Below are 26,737 nucleotides of genomic sequence, written 5' to 3'. Positions count from 1 at the left end.
TAGATATATACTTATAATTGTTATAACTTCTTGTTGGATTAATTCCTTGGTCATTATGTAATGTCCTTCTTCCTCTTGTTACAGTCTTTGTTTTAAAGTCAGTTTTGTCTGATATAATTATTGCTATCCCAGCTTTCTTTTCATTTCCACTTGCATGGAATACCTTTTTACATTCCCCTCACTTTCAGTCTGTGTGTCTTTAGATCTAATGTGAGTCTCTTGCAGACAGCATATATACAGGTCTTGTTTTCATATCCTTTCAGCCACTCTATGTCTTTTGACTAGAGCATTTAGTTCATTTACATTTAAAGTAATTATTGACAGATATGTACTTACTGCCATTTTGTCAGTTGTTTTCTGGCTGTTTTTATCATTCTTTTTTGTTCCTTTCTTCTTTTGCTCTCTTCCTTTGTGATTTGATGATGACATTTAGTGTTATGTTTGGAATTCTTTCTCTTTTTTGTGTGTCTTCATTTTTGGTTTGTAGTTACCATGAAATTCATATATATATATGGAATTATTTTAAGTTGATGACCTCTTAAGTTTGAACACATTCTAACAACCCCTTCATTTTTATACCCACTCCCACACACGCACGTTTTATGTTTTTGACATCACATTTTACATCTATTTGTTTTGTGTGTCCCTTAACTACTTGTTGTGGATATAGGTGATTTTACTACTTTTTTTTTTTTTTTTTTGCGGTACATGGGCCTCTCACTGTTGTGGCTTCTCCCGTTGTGGAGCACAGGCTCTGGACACACAGGCTCAGTGGCCATGGCTCATGGGCCTAGCCGCTCTGTGGCATGTGGGATCTTCCCGGACCGGGGCACGAACCCGTGTCCCCTGCATCAGCAGGCGGACTCTCAACCACTGCGCCACCAGGGAAGCCTGATTTTACTACTTTTGTCCTTTAACCTTCCTACCAGCTTTATAAGTCATGGATCTACTACCTTTATGGTATGTTTGTCTTTACCAATGAGATTTTTTCCTCCTGTAATTTTCATATTTCTAATTGTGGTCTTCTCTTTTTTGCTTAGAGAGATCCCTTTAACATTTTTTGTAAAGTTGATTTAGTAGTGCTATATTCTTTCAGCTTTTGATTATCTGTAAAATTCTCTAACCCCTCCTTCAAATCTGAAGGATAGTTTTGCTGGGTAGAGGATTCTTGGTTGTAGGTTTTCCTCTCTCATAACTTTGAATATATCATGCCACTCCCTTTGGGTCTGTAGTGTTTCTTTTGAAAAGTCAGCTAATAGTCTTATGGGATTTCCCTTGTATGTAGCTAATTGCTTTTTCTTGCTGCTTTTAAGACTCTCTCTTTATTTTTAATTGTTGCCATTTTAATTATAATATTTCTTCATGTGGACCTCTTTGAGTTCATCTTATTTGTGATTCTCTGTGCTTCTTGGACCTGGATGTCTGTTTCCTTTCCCAAGTTAGGAAAATTTTCAGCTATTATTTCTTCAAATAAGTTCTCTGCCTCTTTCTCTTTCTTTTCTCTTTCTGGGACCCCTATAATGCAAATGTTAGTATGCTTATGTTGTCCCAGAAGACTCTTAAACTAGCCTCATTTTTAAAAAATTCTTTTTTTCTGTTTAGATTGGGTGATTTTCACTATTCTGTCTTCCAGTTTGCTGATCTGTTCCTCTGTATTTTCTAATATACATGAAATATACATTCATTTCTTCTAGTGTTTTTTTTTTTCAGTTTTGTAGTCTTTAGCTCTGTTTGATTCTTCCTTATATTTTCTAACTCTTTGTTAAACTTCTCACTGTGTTCACCCATTCTTCTCCTGAGTTCATTGAGCATCTTTATGATCATTACCTCAAACTCTATCAGGTAGATTACTTATCTCCACTTGGCTTAGTTCTTTTGGGGTTTTATTTTAATCCTTTGTTTGGAATTTATTCCTCTGTCTCCTCATTTTACCTAATTCTATGTGTTTATTTCTATGCATTAAGCAGGTCAGTTACACTTCCAAATCTTGTAGAAGTGGCCTTATGTAGCAGATGTCCTATGGGGTCCAGCAGCACATTCTCCTCTGGTCACCAGAGCTCTATGCTCTATGGGTGTGCCCATATGAGCATATGCTCTATGTGGGCTGCATGGGCCCTTCTATTATGGCAGGATCAACTACTGTGGACAATCTGGTAAGTGGGGCTGGCCCCCAGCCCAGTTGGCTGCCAGGCCCTGCCTTGTGTGGTGGCTGCCAGCTGACTGGTGAGTTGGGGCTGGGTCCCAGGGCAGATGACTCTGGGTCTGGTAGGCCCTGGGGCTGATGTCAGCCTCTTGGTGGGTAGTAAGCCTCCAGTACTAATAGGCTAGAGGGAGGGCTCCAAAATGGCTCTTTCCAGTACAAGTAGAACAAGCTCCCCAAAATGGTTGCTGCCAGCATCTATGTCCCCAGGGAAGTCTCAGTTGTCTCCTGCCTCTCTGGGATGCTTTCCAAGATCAGCAAGTGGGTCTAACCCAGGGTCCTTTCAAATTACTGCCTCTGCACTAGGACTTGGAGTGTGTGAGATTTTGCACATGCCATTTAAGAGCAGAGTTTCTGTTTTCTGCAACCTTATAGCTCTCCATGGATGCCAGCCCCCTCTGGCCTTCAAAGCCAGCCATTCTGGGGGCTCATCTTCCCAGTGCAGGAACCCTGGGCTGGGGTTTTGACCCCTTGCTTCTTGGGGAGAACCTCTGAAGTTTTGATTATTCTCTCATTTGTGAATCGCCTACCCAGAGGTGTGGGTCTTGACTACACCCTATCTCTACCCCTCTTACCCATCTTGGTGTAGTTCCTTCATTATATCTTTAGTCGTGGAAAATCTTTTCTGCTAGTTTTCAGGCTGTTCTCATAGATAGTTGCTCTGTAAGTAGTTGTAATTTTGATGTGCTTGTGGGAGGAAGTGTGCTCAGGGTCTTCCTGCTCCATCATGGCCACCAATTGATAAAATCTATCAATTCTTTCTTTCATAGAGTACATTTTTGGAGTTGTATTCAAAAAGTCATTGCCAAACCCTAGGTCCTATGCTATTTTCCAGGAGTTTTATAGTTTTGTGTTTTATATTTAGGTCTGTGATTCATATTGAGTTAATTTTTATGAATGGTGTAAAATCTGCATCTAGATTCATTTTTTGTGTGTGTGCGGATTTCCAGTTTTTCCTACACCATTTATTGAGGGGACTACCTTTGCTCCATTGTATTGCCTTTGTCAAAGATCAATTGACTATGTTTGTGTGGGTCTATTTCTGGGCTCTCTGTTTTGTTCCATTGAGAAACTTGTCTATTCTTTCATCAATACCATACTGTCTTGATTACTGTAGCTTTATATTTAGTCTTGAAGTTGGGCCATGGAAGTCTTCCAACTTTGTTTTTCTTTTTTTTTTTTGCGGTACATGGGCCTCTCACTGTTGTGGCCTCTCCCGTTGCAGAGCACAGGCTCCGGACGCACAGGCTCAGTGGCCATGGCTCATGGGCCCAGCCACTCCGTGGCATGTGGGATCTTCCTGGACCGGGGCACGAACCTGTGTCCCCGGCATTGGCAGGCTGACTCTCAACCACTGCGCCACCAGGGAAGCCCCAACTTTGTTTTTTTACTTCAATGTTGTGTTGGCCACTCTGGGTCTTTTGTATTTACATATAAACTTTAGAATGTGTTTGTCAATATCCACAAAATAACTTGGGGGGTTTCGATTGGGCTTGCATTGAATCTATAGATCAAGACGGGAAGAAATGATGACTTGACAATATTGAATCTTCTAACCCACAGATATGTAATATCTCTCCATTTATTGAGTTCTTCTTTGATTTCTTTCACCAGAGTTCTATAGTTTTCCTCATATAGATCTTATACATATTTTGTTAGATTTTACCTAACGAAATATATTTCATTTTCACGTGTGTTAATATAAATGGCATCACATTTTTAATTTCAAATTTCACTTGTTCATTGCTGGTATATAGGAAAGCTATTGACTTTTGTAAGTTAATCTTATATCCTAAAATCTTGCTATAATTGCTTATTAGTTCCAGATGTTTTTGCAGATTCTTTCAGATTTTCTACATAGGTGATCATGTAATCTACAAACAAAGACAGTTTTATTTCTTCCTTCCCGATCTATAGACTTTTTCCTTTCTTGCCTTGCTGCATTCCTCAGGACTTGTAGTGTGATGCTGGAAATGAGTGGGTGAGAGGGGATGCCCTTGCTTTGTTCCTGATATTTGTGAGAAAGCTTCTTTTCAGTTTCTTGCCAGTAAGTATGATGTTATCTGTAGATTTTTTGTCTATATTTTTCAAGTTGAGGGAGTAGCTTGAGTCATTCTTCTGTTATAGATTTTTGTATCTGGCATTTCTTTTTGGTTCTTTCTTAGGATTCCCATCTCTCTGCTAACACTGCCCATTTGTTCTTGCATGCTGTCTATTTTATCCATTAGTCTCTTAGCATATTAATCATAGTTGTTTTAAATTTCCAGTTCAATAATCCCAACAACCTGCCATGTCTGAGTCTTGCTCTGATGCTTTGTCTCTTCAAACTATGTGTTTTGCATTTTAGTATGTCTTGTAATTTTTTTTTGACAGCTGGAAATAATGTGCTGAGTAAAAGAAACTGTTGTAAATAAGCCTTTAATAATGAGGTGGTAAGGTATGGGGGGAAGGAAAGTGTTCTTTAGTCTCTTACTTAGGTCTCAGTAATTTGTTGAGCCTGTATCTGGGTTGTGGAACTTCACCTGTGCTTTTCAGTGCCTCCCACCCCTTAGGTGGGATGAGGTTGCATATTTCCCTCTCCCCAGGTCAGTTAGGCTCTAATAAAACCCAATATGTTAGTCTCTGGTTAATTAGTTTCTCCTTAGAGTAGAACTTGTTAAGAAAAACAGAATGCTCTGGTATATTTCAAAATGGTTCATTTTTCCCCCTTCCTGTCGGAAGCAGGAGGGAATTTTTCCTCTAATATTCACTTTGAGGACCTGGAGGTAAAACAGGTATGGGGGGTCCACTATGACTGGCTCCCCCTAGAGTTTTTATTTCTCAGACTTGTCCACACTGAGCGTCCAACAATTTGTCAATTACAGCTCAGGTTTCCCTACCTCAGAACTGATTCCTGTGGAGACTGCTGCTCATGGGTTTCTGCTCCAGTAAGTTGTAATTCTCAATATTCATCTGTTGATCTCTCCAATTTGGGGGGCAGCAGTTTGCCCTGTGACCTCACTTCTTTTATGGATTTAAGAAGAGTTGTTAATTTTTTAGTTTGTTCAGGTTTTTACTTGTTATTAGGATGGAGTGGTGTCTCCCAAGCTTCTTACATGCTGAACTGGAAAACCATAGTCATTAAGTTTTCTACATACAGTTGCTGTCATAATTTCATTACTTTTTAATCCTAAGTATGAACAAGTAATCAATGATAATCTGACATTTGAAGAAAACCTTTTGTTACTCTTTTTTTAAATTAAAGTATAGTTAATTTACAATGTCATGTTGGTTTCAGGTGTATAGCACAGTGATTCAGTTTTATATATATTATATATATGTGTATATATATTATATATATGTATTCCATTTCAGATTCTTTTCCCTTATAGGCTATTACAAAATATTGAGTATAGTTCCCTGTGCTATACAGTTGGTCCTTGTTGGTTATCTATTTCATATATAGTAGTGTGTATATGTTAATCCCAGCCTCTTAATTTATCACTCCCCCCACCCCCTTTCTCCTTTGGTAATCATAAGTTTGTTTTCTATACCTGTGACTTTCTTTCTGTTTTATAAATAAGTTCACTTGTATCACATTTTTAGATTCCACATATAAGTGATATCATATGATATTTGTCTTCATCTGGCTTACTACCCTTAGTATGATAATCTCTAGGTCCATCCCTGTTGCTGCACAAAAGGTCTTGGAATTAACTGAAAAAATTTAGGAAACAGAAATTTTTAAAAAGATAAACTTGAATTAATGTGCTTAGAGAGATAAGAAAATCTCACACTTTTAAAAAAGGTTGTGAAGGTGGGTCTTCCCTGGTGGCACAGTGGTTAAGAATCCACCTGCCAATGCAGGGGACACGAGTTCGATCGCTGGTCCAGGAAGATCCCACATGCCACAGAGCAACTAAGCCAGTGTGCCATAACTACTGAGCCTGTGCTCTAGAGCCTGTGAGCTACAACTACTGAAGCCCGTGCACTAGAGCCCATGTTCCACAACAAGAGAAGCCACCACAATGAGAAGCCTGCACACCGCGACAAAGAATAGCCCCCGCTCGCCACAGCTAGAGAAAGCCCACGCATAGCAACAAAGACCAGAAGCAGCCAAATATAAATAAATTAGTTAATTTTTTTTAAAGTAATGCTTTTAAAAAAATTAAAATAAAAAAGGTTGTGATGGCATGTTACAAAATAGAAATAAGCAGAGAACAGGTAAAGTTTTAGGAAGCTGAGATCATTGATATCTCCCCCCAAAATAGAGTAGGCTATAAAAAAAAAAGTAGTAAATAAGATGAAAGAAACTTGGAGGATCAATCTGGAATGTCCAAGTTGTGAATAAGAGTTCAAAACCAAGTACCCTTTAAATGGAAGAAGATACATCATTTTGAAATTTCAGCATCATAGATAAAGAGAAGACAGAAAAGCTCTGAGAAAATTAGGTGACATAAAAGAAACAAGATATAGAATAAAAATAGATTTCTTAATAGTTTCATTGGATAGCATCACAAAAATCAATGGTGACTCAAACTCATTATTGATGGTAGAAATTTACATTAAAACAAGGTACCTCTTGTTGGTCAGAATGGCAAAAAATAGAAAGGTAGATAATAGCAAATGTTGAAGACAGTGTGGGGAGACAAGAACTCTCTTGCACTGATGGTATGATTGAAATGAGTAGAGTTATTCTGATAAGCAATCTGTCAGCACTTTCTGAAATTAGGAAACCACATATTCAACCCTTAACACAGACCATACAAAAAAATGAACTTTAGTTGAATCACAGACCTACCACAAGGTGAAACAAAAGCATCAACCATGTAAGAAAAGACTGAAATATTTGACTACATTAAAATTAGAAACTTTCTGTTTACTGGAAGATACTAAAAAGAAAGAGAAACCGTAAGTCATAGAATAGGAGAAGATATTCCCAACATGTTCTACTGACAAGGGACCTGGATCCAGAATATATAAGGAACTTATTCAAAAGATCAATAAGAAATGGACTATAGGGAGTTCCCTGGTGGTCCAGTGGTTAGGACTTGGCGCTTTCACTGCCAGGCCCCAGGTTCAAACCCTGGTCGAGGAACTAAGATCCCATAAGCTGTGTGGTGAAGCAAAAAAAAAAAAAAAAGGATAATAAAAAGAGGAAAGGACTTTGGCATGTCTCAAAAGTGGAAGTACAAATAGTTAATAAATATATTAAAAAGAAGTCATTCCATCAATAAACAAGGAGATAAAAATTAAAATCACAACGGAAATCTACCACAGAAGCATCAGCTTGGCAAAAATTAAGAGGTCTGACAATATAAAGTATTTGCAAGGATTTGAAGTAATAGGAACTTTTGTATATTGCTTATGGGAGTGTAAATTGGTACAACTTTAAAAGCACTTTGGTAGAGTATAGTAAAGTTGAAGATATGCATATATTATGAACCAGCCATTTCACTTCTAAATGTATATGGTAGAGAAATGTTTAAACATGTATATCAGGAAATGTGTATGGGAATGGCTGTACTGGCAACATTATTCAAAATCAGCCTAAACTGGAATCAACCTAAAATATCCAACAGCAATTGAATAAATAAATAAATTGTGACATATTTGCAGATTGAAATACTATACGGCAATGAAAATGAATGAACTATAGCTACATGAAATAGCATGGTTTGATCACAAAACAATACTGAGTGAAAAAAACAAGACAGAAAAGAATACTGGTATTTATATAAAATTCAAAACAGTCAGAACTAAACTATATATATTTTTAAAAGATGCGTATTTGACAGAACTATAAAGACAAGGAAAAAATTACTATAAAAGTCAGGATAATAATTATCTCTGGAGGGAAAGAGGGAGGGAGTTGTGATCAGGAAGAGACACATGGCATAAGGGCTTTGGGGATGCCAGTGATGTTTCCTCTCTGGATCTGCATAGTGATTACATAATTGTTCACTAATTATTCACTATATTGCATCTATGTGTTTTACGTGTTTTCTTTATTTCATGATCTCAAAAGTTAATGAAAAGCATATATACATATAGTTTTTAAAAATCTGGCATATATGTATTGCAAGACCATGACTGGATTAATTTTTTTTCAGGGACTGCATGTGACCAAATCAGAGCCAATGAAACACAAGTGAGACTTTTGCCAAGACTTACAGAAAAGAGACTTTTGCTCTTTTTTAGGGCCCTTTCCCACTCCAGAATAACTCGGAGCTCCTATTGTGGCAATTCTTCCTCCACTGGCTGCTCTAGTCTAATCTATTCTAGTGTGGGCCAACCTAATGGGTTTAATATGAAAATAATCAGTTGAATATCCATCCATTTTGTCCCAACCTCTGGTCAGCTCTGTGGGAGGTATAAGACAAGGGAAAGATATAGTCCTTTTTGTCCAATGATCTGAAAATCTAATTTTGGAAACAGGATTAAAACACATGAAATGGGCTATGATAGTTTGTGCAGGACTGAAATGCAGCTACACACCTGTTAAAGGAAGTACATTTAGGAGCTAGCGAAATTCTCTCAGTCCCAGTCTTCTCAAATTCCTTCATAGCCAGACTACCAGGAGAGGATGTGCTTGTCACCAAAATCCAGATGCTTTAACCTGTGCAAATTCAAATTTACCTGAACGTGGCACAGGGCTTCCCTGGTGGCACAGTGGTTGAGAGTCCGCCTGCCGATGCAGGGGACATGGGGTCGTGCCCCGGTCCGGAAAGATCCCACATGCCGCGGAGAGGCTAGGCCCGTGAGCCATGGCCGCTGAGCCTGTGCGTCCGGAGCCTGTGCTCTGCAACGGGAGAGGCCACAGCAGTGAGAGGCCCACGTACCGCAAAAAAAAAAAAAAAAAAAAAAAAAGTAAGAAAGTGGCACAAAAAGGGAAATATTAGAAATTAGAGGGAATTCCCTGGTGGTTTAGTGGTTAGGGCTCCGTGCTTCCACTGCAGGGGGCATGGGTTCGATCCCTGGTCGGGGAACTAAGATCCCACATGCCACAAGGCACAGCCAAAAAGAAAAAAAAAAGAAGTTAGAGTCTTGTGTCAAACAGAAATGAGTATAAATGTTCACCAAAAGATATATAGTAGACCACTTATATGAGGTACTTAGAGTAATCAAAATCACAGAGACAGAAAATAGAATGGTGGTTGCCAGGGGCTGGGAGGAGGGGGAATGGGGAATTTGTATTTACTGAGTACAGAATTTCAGTTTTATAAGATGGAAAAAGTTATAGAGATGGATGGTGGTGATGGTTGCACAAAATTATGTGTTTAATACTACTGAAATACATGCTAAAAAATGGTCAAGATGATGGATGTTAACTAGACTTATTGTGGTGATCATTTTGCAATAAATACAAATATTGAATCATGTTGTACATCTGAAACTAGTATAATGTTTATACGTCAATTATATCTTAATTTTGAAAAATGGTTAAGATAGTAATATTTATGTTATACGTATTTTATCACAATAAAAAATATTAGGAAAAAGATACTAGGAAGTTCAGAGAAACACTATTCATAATGCCTCACCACTTTGCCCCCCCCCACCAAAAATGACCCAAATGACCAACAAATATAGAATGGATAAATTGTTGTATAGTCACACAGTGGAATTCGTTACAGCATATAGAATAAACAAACCATTATTGCTGCATGTAAAAACATGATGTTTAATGAGAGAAGCCAGAGATGAAAGAGTACATATTGTATGATTCCATTTATATTAAGTATAAAATTAGGCAAAAACAAATTTGTGCTCTTACAAGTTGGGCTGATATGCACCCTGATGGGAGTAAGGGAGGTTATTGACTCGCGGAGGGCATTAGAGTCTCTGTGATACTGGCAGTATTTGGTTCTCAGTCTCAGTATTTGGATGTTTGGCCTGAAAATTCAATGGACTGTGCACTGACATGCACTTTGCAGGATGTCAATTACACCTCAGTAAAAAGTTACTACAATAAGAAATTTTAAAATAAAAAATTGTTTTCTATATAGCTTCTACTTCATTTTACAGATGTGAAAATTGAGGCTCAGAAAGGTTAAATGACATCACACTGTCACATGGCTGTCAAGAAAGGGAATTGAAAATGACCAAGGTGTGAGGGCTGCAAGTTCTGTGCACTTTCGCCTAGCTTCAGAGTAATTGCTGAGAGTTCACAAGGTTTCAGTTTGTTTGCGTTGTTTTTCAAGGGCAGAGTGGGAGTGGGGAGTGGGAACCAGGGCAGAGGAAGTAGACTCCGGAGCAATACACGCAAAGCACCTAGCCCAGAGTTTGGCACATAGGAGAGCCTTCATACATGCTACGGTTGCCTTCCACACACCCCCTTTTGCAGGGAAATGAAATGGAGAGAATGTTGAAGAGTCCTGGTAGCTCTGGAGTGGACACTGCTCACCTCAGGACAAAGTGACCGGATTGGAGCCTCTCCCTCTCCATGGGAGAACGAAGCTCTCCTGTAGGTGGGCATGTGGAGGGAGGGCTTCTGACTCAGGCTCAAATTCCCTGCTATTTGTAGGGCAAGTGAGAATCAGGACAAGAAAGTGGGGGTAGAGACCTAGTGTGGGAAGGGGGGTTCCCTACACCTCGATGGCCAAAAAGGGGTGTGTGTGTAAGAAGGTGGGCCCTTTTGTGTGCTCTCTGCTGACATTCTTGCTGGTCGCTTCCTTCATGTCAGCTGAGCAGGGCGGAATGTATGCACTGAACTGATTCCTGCTTAGACACAAGATGACCCTGTGCTCTGAGTTCCTCAGCATCTTAGAAACCCGTGTTTCTAAGGTCTGGAAGCCAGTATTGTCCCTTTAGCCAGAGGGGCAGCAAAGGTTTTCCCTTGAAGCGTCGCTGCCAGCCATAGATTTCACATCAGGACAGCGCCACCTAGTGGCTACGTATGGAAGTCCAGCCCGGGCTCCCTCCCCTCAGCCCACTATTGGCTCTGGGAGCGAGTTTAGCTGGGGAGGAGGAGTTTAGGGAGGTTCCAGACACTGCCCTTTACACACCACTTCCAGGAGTCCTTGATCCCTAGTCTGCCAGTTCCGCACAAGTCGGCCCTTAATCACATCCTGTCCTGGGTTGCCCTCTGTTTCATGTGTAATCATTTAAAATCATTTTGTCTATTCAATTAGACTAAGGTTTTGAGGCTAGGGCTACTAGAATCACATCTCTTTAGATTTGGATGGGAATTTAGTATTCTCTAATCTGACCCACACGTTTTTCAGACGGGAAAGGAAGATGTTGAGGGGTGAGGGGAATTGCCCAGCTACTTAAAAATGTATTTTGGACCAGAGCCCAGATCTCCTGATGACTCCCAGATCAGTGCTTTCCAACATACCATGCTATCTCTTTGTGTCATCCACAGTGCTTGTACACAAGTAGGCACCTGATACATATAGGTGCTCCATAGATACGGCCTGACTGATTGTTGCCTTCACAACCCTGCCTGCTACCAAAGTGAGTTTTCAATTGTCATCTGGGCCACCTCCCAGTTCTGTGCATCTTGCGAGTTATGATCAATTAAAGTGGCCACTCTCACCATAGTAAGCCACTGTCTTCTCCATTTATAAGGCACACAGTGTGGGTTCAAGGGAAGAGGAAACAAAGAGGAGACACACACTTTAAAGCAGATGCCCCAATCCCAGCATCCATACAGACCAAGTGGCTACTGTGGGCTTCATGGGCTCTACCTCAGTGCTTCCCAAACTGTGATGTGCATCTAAACCTCCCGAGAATCTTGTTAAAACAATATTCTGATTCAGTAGGTCTTGAGTGGGACCTGAGATTCTGCATTTCTAACAGGACCCTGGATGTTCCTGATGCCACCCTTTGAGGAGCAAGGAGCAAGGGTGCTCTGGACCCCTACCTGGTCCAGGGTGTCGTAGAGTGCCAGAAGCCCACCCTGAGCCTCTCCCTCCACCTCAGCCCTGCTGCAGTCCCTCAGACCTCGACTTCAAGGAAAAAGGAAAGGGGCTGAAGCAATGGTGAGCATGGTGACCCCTGGGTGAGTCATTCCAAGTCACTTTCCTCACCCCATCCCCTGCTCCTCCCAAAGATCCTGCCTCCAAGTCTGAAGAGGAAGGCAGGGTTGAACCCCACCAAAACACTGCACAGAAAGAGGGGGATAGGCTTGCTGTTGACATGCCCCACAGTTTTCCCAAGGAACAGGCCTGCTTGGCTGCCATTTTATGTCTGGGTGCTATGACATCCCTACAGCCACAGAGTTCTCTTTATTTTTTTTAAGCTTTATTTATTTATTGGCTGCTTTGGGTTTTAGTCGGGGCATGTGGGATCCTTCATTGCAGCGCGAGGGCTTCCCTCTAGCTGTGGTGATCGGGCTTCCCGTGGGCTCCAGAGTGCGTGGGCTCAGTAGTTGTGGCCCACGGGCTTAGTTGTCCCGTGGCACGTGGGATCTTAGTTCCCCAACCAGGGATGGAACCAGCATCCCCTGCATTGCAAGATGGATTCTCAACCACTGGACCACCAGGGAAGTCCCCAGAGTTCTCTTTTTAACATAAAAGATACCTTAATTTATATAGTTTAATTATGAGATATATTTATAGTTTACATATATTTTCATTTTTACTATTATTTTGCTACCACTAAACACACCCCAAAAAGTTCATTAATATTAAATTAAAGAAAGGAAGGAAAGGGGAATTTATTGAGCTACTACTATGTGACCAATACTGTGGTATTTTCATGCATGTTATCTCACTCCTTACAATGCCCCTGCCTACATAGGTGTTATTACCCTATTTTATAGATGAGAACACTGAAGCTCAATGAGGTTGGGTAACTTATCCAGGACTACCTAGCAGGGATAGGAGCCCAGATAAGTTTGACTGAAAAGTTTCTCTCCACCATAATGATAATAAATACGAATATTTGCATTGCATTTACCATGGACCAGACACTGCTCTAAGCACATATATTAACTCATATAATCTTCACATCAACCTTATGAGGCAGGTACTATAATCACTCCTATTTTACAGATGAAGAAACTGAGGCACAGATAGGCCAAATTACTGGCCCAAGGTCATACAGCTAATAAGTGATGGAGCTGGGATTTCAATACAGTCAGTCTGGTTCCAGAGAAGTGCTCTCAAACACTGTTCCACAATGCCTGTCAATTTCCTATCAATTTCTTAAATCTCACAATTAAGTGGAAATCACCTCCCCCATTGTTATGTTACCCTTTCCTTATTCAGTGTATACTGTACTGCCTGGAAAAATTCCCATTTGCCACATTAGTAAACACCTACATATTTGTTTTCTAACTAGGACTGCCTAGGGCTTTGGACCTTCTTCATACCCGGTGAAGGCTGGGGGGATTTCCTTGGAGAACCCTCTTCCCCATTGGCTGGAAGTTGAAGGAGTCTGAAAAAGTTTGGAGAGTCATGTGCTTCTCCATCAACCCATCACCCTATTCCACCGTGTGCAGCTGGCCTAAGACAGAGACAAAAGGATGAGGCTGGCCTGGAATGTTTTGTCACTCTATTATTTTTCAATTCATTTCCTCTTTACCCATCACACTCCTGAGTCTTGTTTTCCTACCTGAAGGAATCCAGAGGGTGAAGGGAGCTTCATATTTCTGAGTGCACAGAAGTTGCAACTTTATGTTCCTATCCCAGCTGTCCCTCTAGCTGTGTGACTATAAGCAGGTTTTTTGAGATTTTTCTTTTAAACTTTAGTTTTCTCACCTGTAAAGTGGGGATAATGAGAATCTCCTTTAAAGGACTGCTGCATAAGAATAATGAATTTGAGTGCCTTGCTTATCATAGGCCCATCAAGAGTAGCTATTTATTAATGCAATTTATAAATACATCCCTTCTGAGTGAATGAATGAGTTGAATGAATGTAAGGGAAGGTTAAGAAGTCTAGCCTGACTCCCCCCCAAACCAGAAAACAACTCCTTTAACTTCTTTAAACATGTACATTTAGAAATTTATTATTTTGGGTGAGAACTGTGTAAAAACAGAACACTAAAGGTTGGATGAGAAGCCTCCAAGGACAAACTTCCTCAACTTTATAGCTTTGCTGGGGGCTAAGCTAACTCAGCAACTGGGGATAGGACAAGCCTCTCAAACCCTCCTTTGCTTCATCCCTGACCCAGCTTCAAATTCAAGCCCAAGGCTTTCCACTGGAGACTTCCAGAATGACAGGATATATTTCTTTTGGGGGGGAGGAGGGATGAAGAGGGAGAAGGGGAGTGCATTATATGACCACTTTCTATGAGCAGAGCAAAGCAATTAATTTTGTTGTTGCTTTTGGAAAGAAAAAAGTTATTGAAGAAACTTAAGGCCCTCTGGTAATATGAGTGCACCTACTCATAAGACTGAAAACTTTTTTGAAAAGAAGAAAGTCTGAAAGCAGAAAAGAGTTTTTCTTGTCTCTAAGAAGATAATAGACTTTAAAATAAGATGGTCAGTTTTTTATTGGTCTTTTTTATGCTTGTTATGTCTAATGAATGGGGTATTTTCATAATGAATGAATGGCTTGAAAACCAATTTATCCTCCAGATCAAGGTACATCTGGTCTACTGATTGTAACATCCTTGCTTTTTTACTTTAATGGGTTGTGTTTGACTTGTAAAAATAAAATAAAATGCAATTAAGATCACCCATATGTTCAATGCAATGAACACATGACTCATAAGTTTTAAAACTTCTGGGACTGGGTTTCTAATGTATTTACAATGGGTCATAAAAGTGGGTGAGAGAAACTAGTCTCCCAAGTTGGGGTGTCTATTTATCATCTACTGGCATCTATGACACTTCAGAGTTAAGACAGAAATCATCCAGGAAGAAACGACTACTGTTGACTCATCAATCCATGAACTTGTTACTAATTACAGTGTCTCAGTTTCCCTATTATATAAAATGAAGTTGTCACCTGCCTGCCTCTCTGAAGTGTTTGGAAAGCCCAAGGAGATAACAGCCGGAGTGTTTTGAAACTACAGAATACATTTTACGTGCTAAATAATAATAATAACAATAATAACAGGGAGTCTTTAATAACAGCGGTCCTTTAATAATACTCATCAAGCAGAATAACATTACTAAGCAGTAGGAACAGGACTCTGCCTTCTTAATCATTAGTTTGTATCGTGGGAAATTGGTGGGGGATGGGCACCTCGTTCAGGTGGGTTCTTGTGCCTGAGGAGGCGGAGCCCCTCAGTAAGGCTGGTCCCTCCAGCTAACGCTTGGCTGCCTTTAGGAAGACACCGTTCGTGCAGTTGAGCGAGGAGGGGACAGACGCCTCATAGTTCAACTCCTGTGCCCAGGGAACATGATTTAAATTCTTCTATTCCTAGCTGGTTGGGGGAAAGAAGGAAAGGTACTTCTGGGACCTTAAAAAGTCGTAGACAGGATGGTCTGGCCGATGCGCCAGTGTGGCCACCCAATCCTGCCACAAGATGGCGACAATCCAGCTGGAAACACCTGCCCGGGCTGGCCCTGTGGGTTTCCGGGCGGGGAAGGCTTTCCTCTCTCAGACACAAAGAAGGGATCTTTCGAGCCGGGAAGGGTGTCCAAGCGTTTGGGTGCTTGTAGAGCGGGGATTGGGAGCCTTTGCCGCGACAAAGTCGGCCCCGAGAAGAAGCAGGCGACTTCCTTCTCACACTCGTGGGCTTCAACTTCACGGGGCTGAAAAGCCTGAGGGGAATTTGTGCAAAAGCACCCGAGAAATTCCAGGTTTGACCCCTCCCTCTGCCTAGAGGCCGTCCAGATGCTTCCCGTACCGGCGACATTCCCGGGATTCCGGCAGGGGGAGCGGGTGCTTCCCGGGGCAGGGCTCGTTCAGCCCGGCGGTGCTCCCGCCCTTCGCGGCCCAGGACCCGGTTGGGAGAGCGGCTCGGACCGGCGTTGAGCGGGACAAGCCTCACCCGCCCCGCCTTTGGGGCCGCGGTGCCTTTGAGGCGCGGGACCCCGTAGTTGAGCCCCCGAGAGGGCTGCGCTCCTAGGCTTTAAATCTGGGCAGCAGCCATAAAGGCGCTCCCTCCTCTTTTCGCTGCACATTTTGCCTGGGAAAAGGTCTGCAGGCCTTCCGGGGCTTGGGGGCGGGGGTTCTCTTTGTTTTCTTCTGTTTCGTTTTGAATGCAAGGAACCGCCACACCCGCGTTTGTCTCTGTCAGGAGTAAACTTGCTTTGAAACATAGAGCTGTTAGGAAACACACAGATTCCCATCTCCAAGTCGCAGTGAGGTTCCCAGCGCCGTGTATGGGAGCCTCCGGGGCTGCCGAGCCTGGGTCTGGCCAGCCTGGCCTCCATCTTGCAACCCTTGGCCTGACTGTAGCAGCCCTGGGCAGATCCCTGCTCCTCCAGCCCGGGTCTTGGCCAGCACTGGGGAGCAGGGAGGGGAAGCCCAGAACAACGACGGGATCACTGGCCCCAGCCTGGCCTCAGTTGGCCATTTATCTGATCACCCTTCTGGGGCGTAGGGTGGGAGTAACAGTGAGCGCTGATTGAACATGTGCCACAAACAATTGTTACCTTGTTTAAGCCTTACACGCTATTATTCTCTCCATTTTATAGAGGAGGAAACCAAGGCTTAGAGATGCTGAGTAATTTGCCCAAAGCCACACAACTCTTAAATAGTTGGTCTGGGATTTGAAGCCATATCATTTCTCCAAAGCACCAGGCTGTAGTACCTCCTTAGGCAGCTCCCACAGCAGCACTGGGAGACAACCGGGTCAAGTATAAAGACATACTCCATGCTGTGATTGTGCTTACACTGGGGGTGGGGGAGTGGAGACCAAGGATATTTTGGACTCTTCTCGCCTTTGTGTGCTGGGCCATTCTGGCCTGCCTTCTTTCCTTCCTTCCACAATTGTTTACTGAGTGCATATTATATACCAGGGACTTGCCTAGGCCCTGAAATATCAAGGGAACAAGGCAGATGACACTTACTATGTGACCTTTGGCAAGTCCCTTAATGTGCTAGTTTTTAAGCTATTGTCTCTCACCCCCACCCATCTTCTGTATGTGGCTTTAAACACTGCGGCTGGGGATTCTGCAAACCACATTTCTCCTTTGCCGCTGCTCTCTGTTAAGCTCTGCCAATAGGGGCACTTGAGGGAGACTCAAGGCAGGAGGAGGAGGAAGGACGCACTCCTTTCTGCTGTCTTGCTATCCCTATCAGATTCACCCCAGCATCAGTGGTAGGTTGTGGCCTCCATGCTCCTTCAGCACCCCTATGCAGTATCATTGTGCCCCTCAGGTGTATCAGCATCAGGGGGCAGCCACCCCTCTGCAGTCTGAGCCCAGGCTCTGGGGGGCCCTCCTCTGACCTCCTAGGTTTTCGTAACCCAACCTCTTTCCTTCGTTTTCTGGTCCTGAGATGGTAACTGCTTTCTCCAGTTACTATCTCTGTTACATCAATGTTCCCTTTTTTCCCAGTCCTCCAATACCTATAACCAGTGATGTGCTGGTAAATATTTAATAACCAGCTCTCCAGGAAAACAAAAAGAAACCTGATTTGTAATATATACGATTTTTGTAATATAGATCATTCACCATGTATAATTTTCAACTATCAAGATGGCATCGCTGAATTTCACAAGCTGGTGTGAACAGTTTGAGTACACAAATGCCTGCAACCAGTCCCCTATAATGAATTCTCTCTCTTGAAGGACCTAATATGCTTTCTGTTTTCATGACTGGGCCCTGACTGATAACACTTAAGCTTCTGGGAATTGATTTTTTTACTGTAAAATGGAACTACTACCATTTCTTCCATCTGACTCACAGAGTTGCTGGGACAATATGACATAACACAAATAAAACACTCTGAAAACTACTTTTTAAAATTGGGGACTATAACACAATTCTTGGGCATTTCTTCTGGAAGGATATAAAGCTGGGATGATGAAAGTAGGCAAAATATTTTAATGATTGCTCACAGAGGTGTTCCAGGTGCCTTTAGAACCCAGGGTGACCTCAGACAAGGTGTGGAGTCTGGTGACTCAGAATCAGGGCTGTGGTCACGGCAGTAACTGGGCTATGATGTTACTACGTGTGTGTAGATTGTTTTTCAAGGACTCTAGGACTAAATATTGTGCAAATCAAGAAAGCACGCAAAACCAAGGGGTAAACGATATCATCTAACTAACAGAACATATGTGGAGCAGCACTGGAGTTTTACACATTGCACTACTAAGTTGTACAAAGGAAATAAAACTTCTTTATCTTTCCATAACTGATCTAATTTCCCCCTCAAATTCCCAGCCCATGAGTAGTGAGAGATGGAAAAGTTTCAAATCATCCGTATCTCCATTTGTTCCATTTAAATAATCTCTTTTGAATGATCCAGAGTTTGCAAAAATGCTCAGTTCTCTCCATTTCCTCTCCCACTCCTTTTTAAAAGACATTTGGGGTAAGTGGGAGATTATATGACCTCACAGCACCAGGAGAGAGGAGGACTCAGATCCACATGTTTCCTGCTTCCTAGCCTGGCCTCTGGACTGGCCTCATCCAATCTTTTGTTTCTCACTGGCACACATACCTGGAGCCTGAGTTCTCAGACACATTCCTTCTGATTTAAAAAAGCATCTACATACTGGCGTTTTTTTCATCCTTACTCCAGATTGGCTATTCCATCAGGCCTAAGCCCCTTTGTGTTACCTTACTAAGGCAGTTGGGAATTCCTAGATTCTCTGTATGCCACACACAGGCTATAGAGAACTGCCTCTGCTCTCCTGCCTTCTCTGAGACCACACCATCATTCTTTCCAGGTTGGATATAGAGAAGCTAAAGTCTGGGCTCCTAGAGGCCTGCAGCCTCTCCAGATCATGCCCTGAGGATGGAGTCACCAAAGCCAATTAACCTGGGCTCCCTGATGGCCAGCCAGATGTCTCTACAGTCTCCTCACCTTGAGGTTCAGCCAGGAAGGAGGGCCTAGAACCCCGGCATTGGCATTTGACCATCTCTATCTCCCTCTGGATCTACTGTCTCTCCTTTTCCACACATGTCCATCTTCAGAATGAACAATCCTCACCATAGCCTCCTATCCTGTGGGACACCAGGCCTCATGGATAACAGCTAAAGGAGTATCTTCTCTATTCTGGTCTGGGTTGATATGGGAGCCTCAGTAACTCTAGGATCTATGAGTTACAGAGGATGAAAATAACATTGGTTTAGTACTCTCAAAATATCGTCCCTATTATATATGTATACTTCAAAACAACAATCAACAAAAACAGAATACAGTAACAATTCTGACCAATGTTCTACCAATAATAAAGTATTTTTATAGTTAAATAAAAATCCTTGGTTCCTCTGCTTACTAAAGTCATGCATACTTATTATAAAACGAACAAAACAACCTAAAATACAGTTCTAAATGTTCAATGAAGGGAGGAGAGTTCCTCAGTTCTGGTTTGGCCAAGGCCCACTGCTCATGGAACAGCACAGCTTACAAGAGATTTCTCCTTTAGAAGGTGCCGGGGTCTGTTCAGGGGCTAGCAGCATTGTCCTTTCTAAGCCACTGGCAATCTCTCTTCCTTTTGAGAGTCAGAGCCCAGCAAGGATATTTTCCCTTGAGTTTGGGGATTATGAGCTAGAGAAAAAGAATATAGCCCAGGGACTGAGCTGAAAGGTGGGATGTGTATGAGGAGTAGGGAAATCACAGATGCAAAATTTGGTATAAAATGTGTGTTTCTGGAACCAACCTGGATTGGATTTCCAACTGAGCTTCTGCCATATCTTTCTTTATGAACACAAATGCATTCTGGTTTATTTGGGTATGTTCTACCGTGTTTGATGATGTTTATAGAATGGGGTGAAGATACAAGTACTGGGGTGCCCCTTCTCAGTTACAATATTCTGGAAGGACAGTGGGCTCCTGGGCCCCAATATAAAATATATACTTTGATAAGCACCATGTGCTTTCACTTCCAATCTCCCATTTGATCCTCTAAACACGCCCATGCCGTAGCTAACTCTATTTAACAAATGAGGGAACAAGAAGGCCCATAAAGGTGAAATGACTGCCCCAAATCTCATAGAAGGTGGAAAGTAGAACTGGGACCACACCATCAAGCCATCAGCCACTGTAGCCGCCCCTGACGGTGCACCTGAGGGGAATTCAGGATGGAGAAAAACAGGATACTAGCCCTAGATAGTTAAGATGCCTTTCAAAGGAATAATTTCAATGAGCCCAGACTCTTGCACCTTTCCATACATAGAAAAGCACTGAAGTCATTAACTTGAGAAGTCTGTTTTTTTATGACTAGCAGCAATCTTTTGATATTTGACTACATGTTTTCAGCAAAACTCCTACATAAGCTGGCTCCTTTCTTACCTTTTTGGAACAGTCCTCAGAGCTATCTGAGAAGCTGTCTCCCAGGCTATAGTCCTCTGTAAGGTCCCAGAATAAAACACTCAACTTTTAGGTTGTGCGTTTTTTTTTGTTTGTTGGTTTGTTTTCAGGTGATACCTAGGACGCCTAATTCTCAGTCCAGGTCTCTTTTCTCTACACCGGGTTGACCCCATAAGGCAAATAAGGAAGAGCCAACTCACTTCCCTTCACTCTCTTTCCGAGGCTGGGTATTCCAGAGCGAAGCTGAGGCTTGCCAGCCTTTGTGCTACTCTGCCCCAAAGCTAGGGAATTAGTGTAGAAATCACAGTGACCAAATATCCAAGTTGGCCTCTTTGTGTTGTTCCCTCATCCTCCTTTCCCCACTTGACAGATGACACCGCTGAAACCCAGAGAGGCAAAAAGTGTTGATCAAAGAGGAACTTCAACAGGAGAACAGAAGAGGTTGCAGTACTTAGGCAGTCTGGGAGGTTAGGGTATGATTCGTGCTGGGGTGGGGACAAGTGGAGATAAGGAACAGAACAGCCAGTGACTGAAGACAGGATTCCTGGGCTGTCAGGAATCAAAACCCCGAGGGTCAAAACCCAGGCAGTTCCCGGTGGATATTAAGTCAGTACTTTTGCATGTCCCCATCCTAGTCTGCCTTCAGTATCTTCTTTCTCCCCGCTGAGCCCAGGGTTCTATTTCCTCCAAGGAGGAAATCTGCATTATATGTAATATTTGTGATAAAGGCCTTGATAAGCGTTTAATTGCCAAAAAAATGAATTAGTAATTACCAGAGAACTTTTTCGATTTCTCTTCAAATCATACTACCACTGCAAATTCTTTTGGGGGAAGTATAAGGGTATATATTAAAATATTTAAAATATCTAGTAAGAGTACACTACTCATAAGTCCATCCCTGGGACCAATTATGAAGTTAATAAGAGAAAGGAAGAGTGGGTTGTTCACAGCTGAATGAGATATCTCTCTGTAGTCTATTCTATTCTGGGCCAGCAACATCAGCATCACCTGGGAGCTGGTTAAAAATGCAAATTCCTGGGCCCCAAACCTACTGAATCAGACACTCCGGGGGTGAAGCCCAGCAATCTGTGTTTTAACAAGCCCTCCAAGTGATTCTTATGCTCCCTCGAGTGGTTCTTAGTCTGGACTGTATATTGGAAAGCAGGTTTCCCCTGCTTTCGGGAAGTAGAACGTTCCTATGAAACCATTTGAAGCCAAGATGGTGTAAATCAAAAAAGCAATTACCTTAGGATGCATCTTGCTTGCGGATGCACTAAATAAATCAAGATAACGCACAGATACTCACAGACACAGTTCAGAGCTCTGGCAGCTTGATGCTGAGACGCTGAGTACGGTTCTCGGAGAGGGGGCTTGATCGTGCCACTCTCACTGCTTGGGGTGAAACTCTGCCTCTTTAACTGCTCCCTGCAAAACAAATGCTTGACATTATTTTAGCTTTTCACCATTTTCTGTAAAAGCGAAAATCCTCCCTGGATTTTTGTTGTTGTTTTTAGCAAAAACAGGTACTAACATAGTCTTTTGTAAAAGTGATGTGGTGGAAAGGGAACTTTCAAAAATTGGGGGATACCTGTATTACCGTCACCTGGCAGTATTTAAAAAATCCTCATGTCCAGGCCTTACCCAAGAACATCCAAATTAGAAATTCTGAGAGTGAGACCTAGGCTTCTGCATTTTCCTGCGGTTTCCCTAGTGGTTCCAATGTGCAGACAAGGTTAAGAATCACTGCCACAGAGATTTCTCCAGAAACTGGTAATATCACTTGGGACTGTTTTACTTATTTATTCCACAAATAGTGAGCACCTACTCTCTGCCAGACCCTATACTTCTTACTATACAAAGATGAATAAGTAGGTTGGCCTCAAGAGAGACATAGAAACACATATCTCAGTGCAGCAGTGGGAGCTCCAGAGGAAGGGGTGGGTATAATCTTGTCTTCTATCTACTCCCTCTTCTATTCTTTGACATCAAATGCTGACAAGAATGTAGAGCCACAAGAACTCTCATTCATTGCTGGTAGGAATGCAAAATGGTACAGGCACTTTGGAAGATAGGGTAAAACTAAACATACTCTCACCATATGATTCAGCAGTCATGCTCCTTGAAATTTACCAAAATGAGTTGAAAACTTATGTCCATGCAAAACTTGCACACAATTGTTATGGAGGCATTATTCATAATAGCCAAAACTTGAAAGCAAGATGTCCTTTAATATATGAATGGATAAATAAACTGTATGTAGTACATCAATACAATGGAATATTATCCAGTGATAAAAAGAAATGAGCTATTGACATTTCTCTAAGGAAGATATACAAATGGACAGCAAGCATGAAAAGACATTCGACATCATTAATTATTAAGGAAATGCAAATCAAAACCGTAATGAGATATCACCTCACACCCACTAGGATGGTTACTATTAAAAAAAAAAAAGAACACAGAAAATAACAAGTGTTGGTGAGGTTGTGAAGAAATTGGAACCCTTGTGCACTGTTGGTGAGAATGTAAAATAGTGCAACTGCTATGGAAAGCAGTATGGAAGTTCCTCAAGAAATTAAAAATAAAATTACCATATGATCCAACAGTTACACTTCTAGGTATATACCCCCCAAAATTGAAAGCAAGGTCTCAAAGAAATATTTGTACACCCATGTTCATAGCAGCATTATTCACAATAGCAAAAAGGTGGAAGCAACTCAATTGTCCATTGATGGATGAATGGATAAACAAAATGTTGTATATATATGCAATGGAGTGTTATTCAGTATTCAGTATTATTATTAAAAAGGAAGGAAATTCTAACACATGCTACAACATGCATAAACTTTAAGGACATTATACTAAGTGAAATAAATCAGTCACAGGAAGACAAATACTCTAGGATTCCACTTATATGAGGTACTTAGAGTTGCCAAATTCAAAGAGACAGAAAGAATGATCATTGCTAGAGGCTAGAAAGAGGGGCAAGTGAGTTGTTTAATGGGTACAGAGTTTCAGTTTTGCAAGATGAAAAGAGTTCTGGATATTGATTGCACACCACTGTAAATGTACTTAACGCTACTGAACTGTACACCCAAAAATAGTGAGGATAGTAAATTTTGTGTTTGTGTATTTAACACGGTTTTTAAAACTTAGAAGCAATGTCAGGGCGGTGGATACACTAGGGATCATAAGCCTCTAGGCTTTGTTTAAGAAATAAAAAAGGAAACTGAGATCAGGCTGACAGAAATGTAATTTATTAACCACACCATTTGTTATTTAGGTTTTTTATACCCATAGACCATTTTTGCTGGCTTCTGGGTTTGCCTAGGGTGACAAGAATAAGATCATCCGTATCACATTGTCAGTGTTAAAGGAGAAAGCCTTTAGAAAGACCTAAAACACAGAAGCTGATATGGGCCATATAACAAGAAAGGACTTGCACAGATGTCATGGAAGTGGTGAAATGCCAGAGGACCAAAATTCGAGAGAAAAAATGGATTCTAAACTCTACAGTTAGGGAGTATATCATGATAAGAGAAAGTAGCAAGAACACCCACCTTGGGAAGGGAGAAGTTATTAGCCAGCTCTGGGATACTTTCCCAGGATTTACTCATTCCTTTGTATTACTTTTGAACAACTTATGAATCAGCCATAATACTTAGTTGAAGTAAAATATAACCAACAACAGCAAAAACAAAAAGATCTGTAAACTTGAGAGCCAGAGGGGAAAATGATGAAAATAGAAGGAGTGGTTATAAAATAATATGACTAGTCTTCCCCCCACTCCCTGCAACCCCCATAAAGACATTAAAATGTTACACACCCAAGTGAACATTTGTCCTTTTTTAAAGAAGTCAATCTGAACTTCTTGGAAGCATTTGCCACTCATTCCAAAGATTCTGCCCTTGTGTCTAGCACTTTGGGGAACTCATATACTGGCATTTGCTTTTGACTGCTTTCAATGGTGGCAAACCATCCCTTGGCGGGTCAAGCTTGAGTTTTATAACTGTGCTGATATTGTGCGTCAGCAACGTAGTCAGATGAACTACATTTCCCAGAACACCCTTCCATGTACACAGCTGGCTTAGGGTTGGTCGTGAGAGAATTTGCAGGTTGGTGTAGGGTATAAGGTGTCACTGCAGCTTGCACACACTGTTGTTGATCCAGGGGCCTCCCCTTGTGGGCCTGGTGCTGCAGCAAGGCTCAAAGGAGCTGCCACTGCATTGCCTGCTCCAGCTTCTCTGACTCCAGGGTCAGATACCTGACACAGGTGCAGCTCTGGGGCAAAGCTTCTTCTGTGGGTCATGCTCATAATCAGTGATGGTGGTAGTGACAGACCCATGTGGAGTCCTGTTTGTCTTCTTTCTCCCACTCTTCATATTATATTTTATTCCCAGCTGATGATATAAAGAGACCTCAGACCCATTCCAGATGCAGTGTCAACATGCATCTTCACCAGCTCCCACAACTGTGTAAAGTCTAATCCATAAAATAAATCCCTTGTTCTGTATCACTCATAGTGCCTCTGCTTTTCTGATTGAACATTTACAGTTACATATAAAAGTCATTTGGAGTCAAGTCTGAAAAATAAGGTGGATGAACAAGCTAAGTAAATATTATTTGGGGCCAAAAATTCAGGGTCACAATAAAGAACAATTCTATTTCTTTTACAGTGCATAAAATGGATTTGACGCCCATTCCCAAAGATGAGTTCCAAAATGATTTCACATGAGGATTATTTGGAGGGATAATATTCATTTGGACACACTTTGCAATGTTTATTTTAATCTCCTCTTTTATTTGCTTATAGTCACTCTCCCCTATATCCTGTTTTTCAGAGGACAACGTGACACACAGTAAATGATGGCAGGCGGAACGCAACCAAGTAACAGATTGTGTAGTGCTGGCTTGGAATGTTGTAGAATCTTAGGGAGAAAAGAAGAGTCTGGAGAGTCAGCGAAAGTTTCAGAGACCAGGTGAGATGTGATTGAAACAAGGAATGGACTTTTAGACAGGAGATCAGCAGAAGCCAAAGTACAGAGGTGATGTGGAACAGGGAGATGGAGTGACAGTCCATCTTGAGGAATGTGAATTCAGGGAGTAAAATTTGTCAGTCTTCTTCTCACTGACACAACCAAAATCAAACTTTTTCCTGAAATATGATCTCCTCCATATCTGGGCTCTGCTCATTCTTCAGTCTCATTTCCCCTCCCCCATCCCTAACTTGCCTTCTATATTAAGGAACTTGAAGTGCTCCAATATTCATTTGTTCATTCAGCAAACAACAAAATCCCTACTATGTGCCAGGCACTATGATAGAAGGTAAGGGTACAGGCCTTCATAAAGCTTATTATCTAATGGGAGAGGTTAAGTAGGTAAATAGGCAATTATAACGCAGCATGACAGCATTATGGAACAAATAGGGGGTGAGGGTCTAGGAAGGCTTCCACAGAAGAGACTTTAAACCTGACACCTGAATGATGAGTTAGAGTTAACCACACTAAGAAGCGGGTAGGGAGGTCTTACGAAGAAGAATGATGGGACAATGGGAGCAGCCCGTGCAAAGGCACCAAAGACTGAGAGAGTGTGTACTTTGGAGGAACTGAAAGTAGTTTCCTATGATTGGAGGCTGAGAATGGAGAGAGCCGAGGCTGCAGAGCAAGCAAGGGGCAAGTCACGCAGGGCCTTGTAAACGGTGTTAGAGTCTAGGATTTAACCCTAGGAAAATGGGGACATGGGAAGCAAGGAATAGTGCATCCCATTTTTGTTTTAGAGAGATCATTCTGGCTGTAAAGCAGAGAGTGGTTTGAGGTTGGTGGGGAGAATGAAGGCAACGCTGGAATTAGATGACCAAGATGCAGAGGGAGAATGACCTCAACTAACCTAGAGGCAGTGGAAGCAGGATTCCAGCCCCTACCCTGAAGATGTGGATTCAGCAGGCTGAGGGTGGGGTCCAGGCTCATAATTTGCGGGGCCCAGTGCAAAATGAAAATACAGGCCCCTTTGTTTAAAAAGCAGGAAACGTGTTTTTTCTTGCTTCTGTGGTCTCTCTTTCCATCTGTCATTGTGTTTTTTTAGTTGTTATTTAATGTTTCAGTCCCTTAGGCATGGGGATACTTTCTGGGGAGGTACAGATCTCATAATGCTCCAAGTGCCAGGCCCAACACCTGAAAAGTGCTTAATATCGTTAGTCACCAGGATTATGCAAATAGGCTAAAATTTAAAAGAAGA

At 41.8% G+C, this 26,737-nt stretch overlaps 1 protein-coding gene across 1 annotated transcript in view; it reads right to left on the bottom strand.

Moving 5' to 3' along the window:
* LOC111174784 (uncharacterized) overlaps positions 1–26,737 on the bottom strand; it is a 333,695-nt gene that overhangs the window by 159,003 nt on the left and 147,955 nt on the right. The window contains exon 5 of the transcript XR_016395296.1: positions 21,810–21,928. The gene's annotated coding sequence lies outside the window, so the exon portion shown is untranslated. The remainder of the gene's footprint in view (positions 1–21,809; positions 21,929–26,737) is intronic.

This window comes from Delphinapterus leucas, chromosome 13, assembly GCF_059928025.1.
Source record: "Delphinapterus leucas isolate spDelLeu-1000000601 "Yukka" chromosome 13, BTC_Dleu_Yukka2, whole genome shotgun sequence".
Classification (NCBI taxonomy): Eukaryota; Metazoa; Chordata; class Mammalia; order Artiodactyla; family Monodontidae; genus Delphinapterus; species Delphinapterus leucas.
Note: the sequence above shows the minus strand (reverse complement) of the source record. Positions and strands in the feature narration are given on the sequence as shown.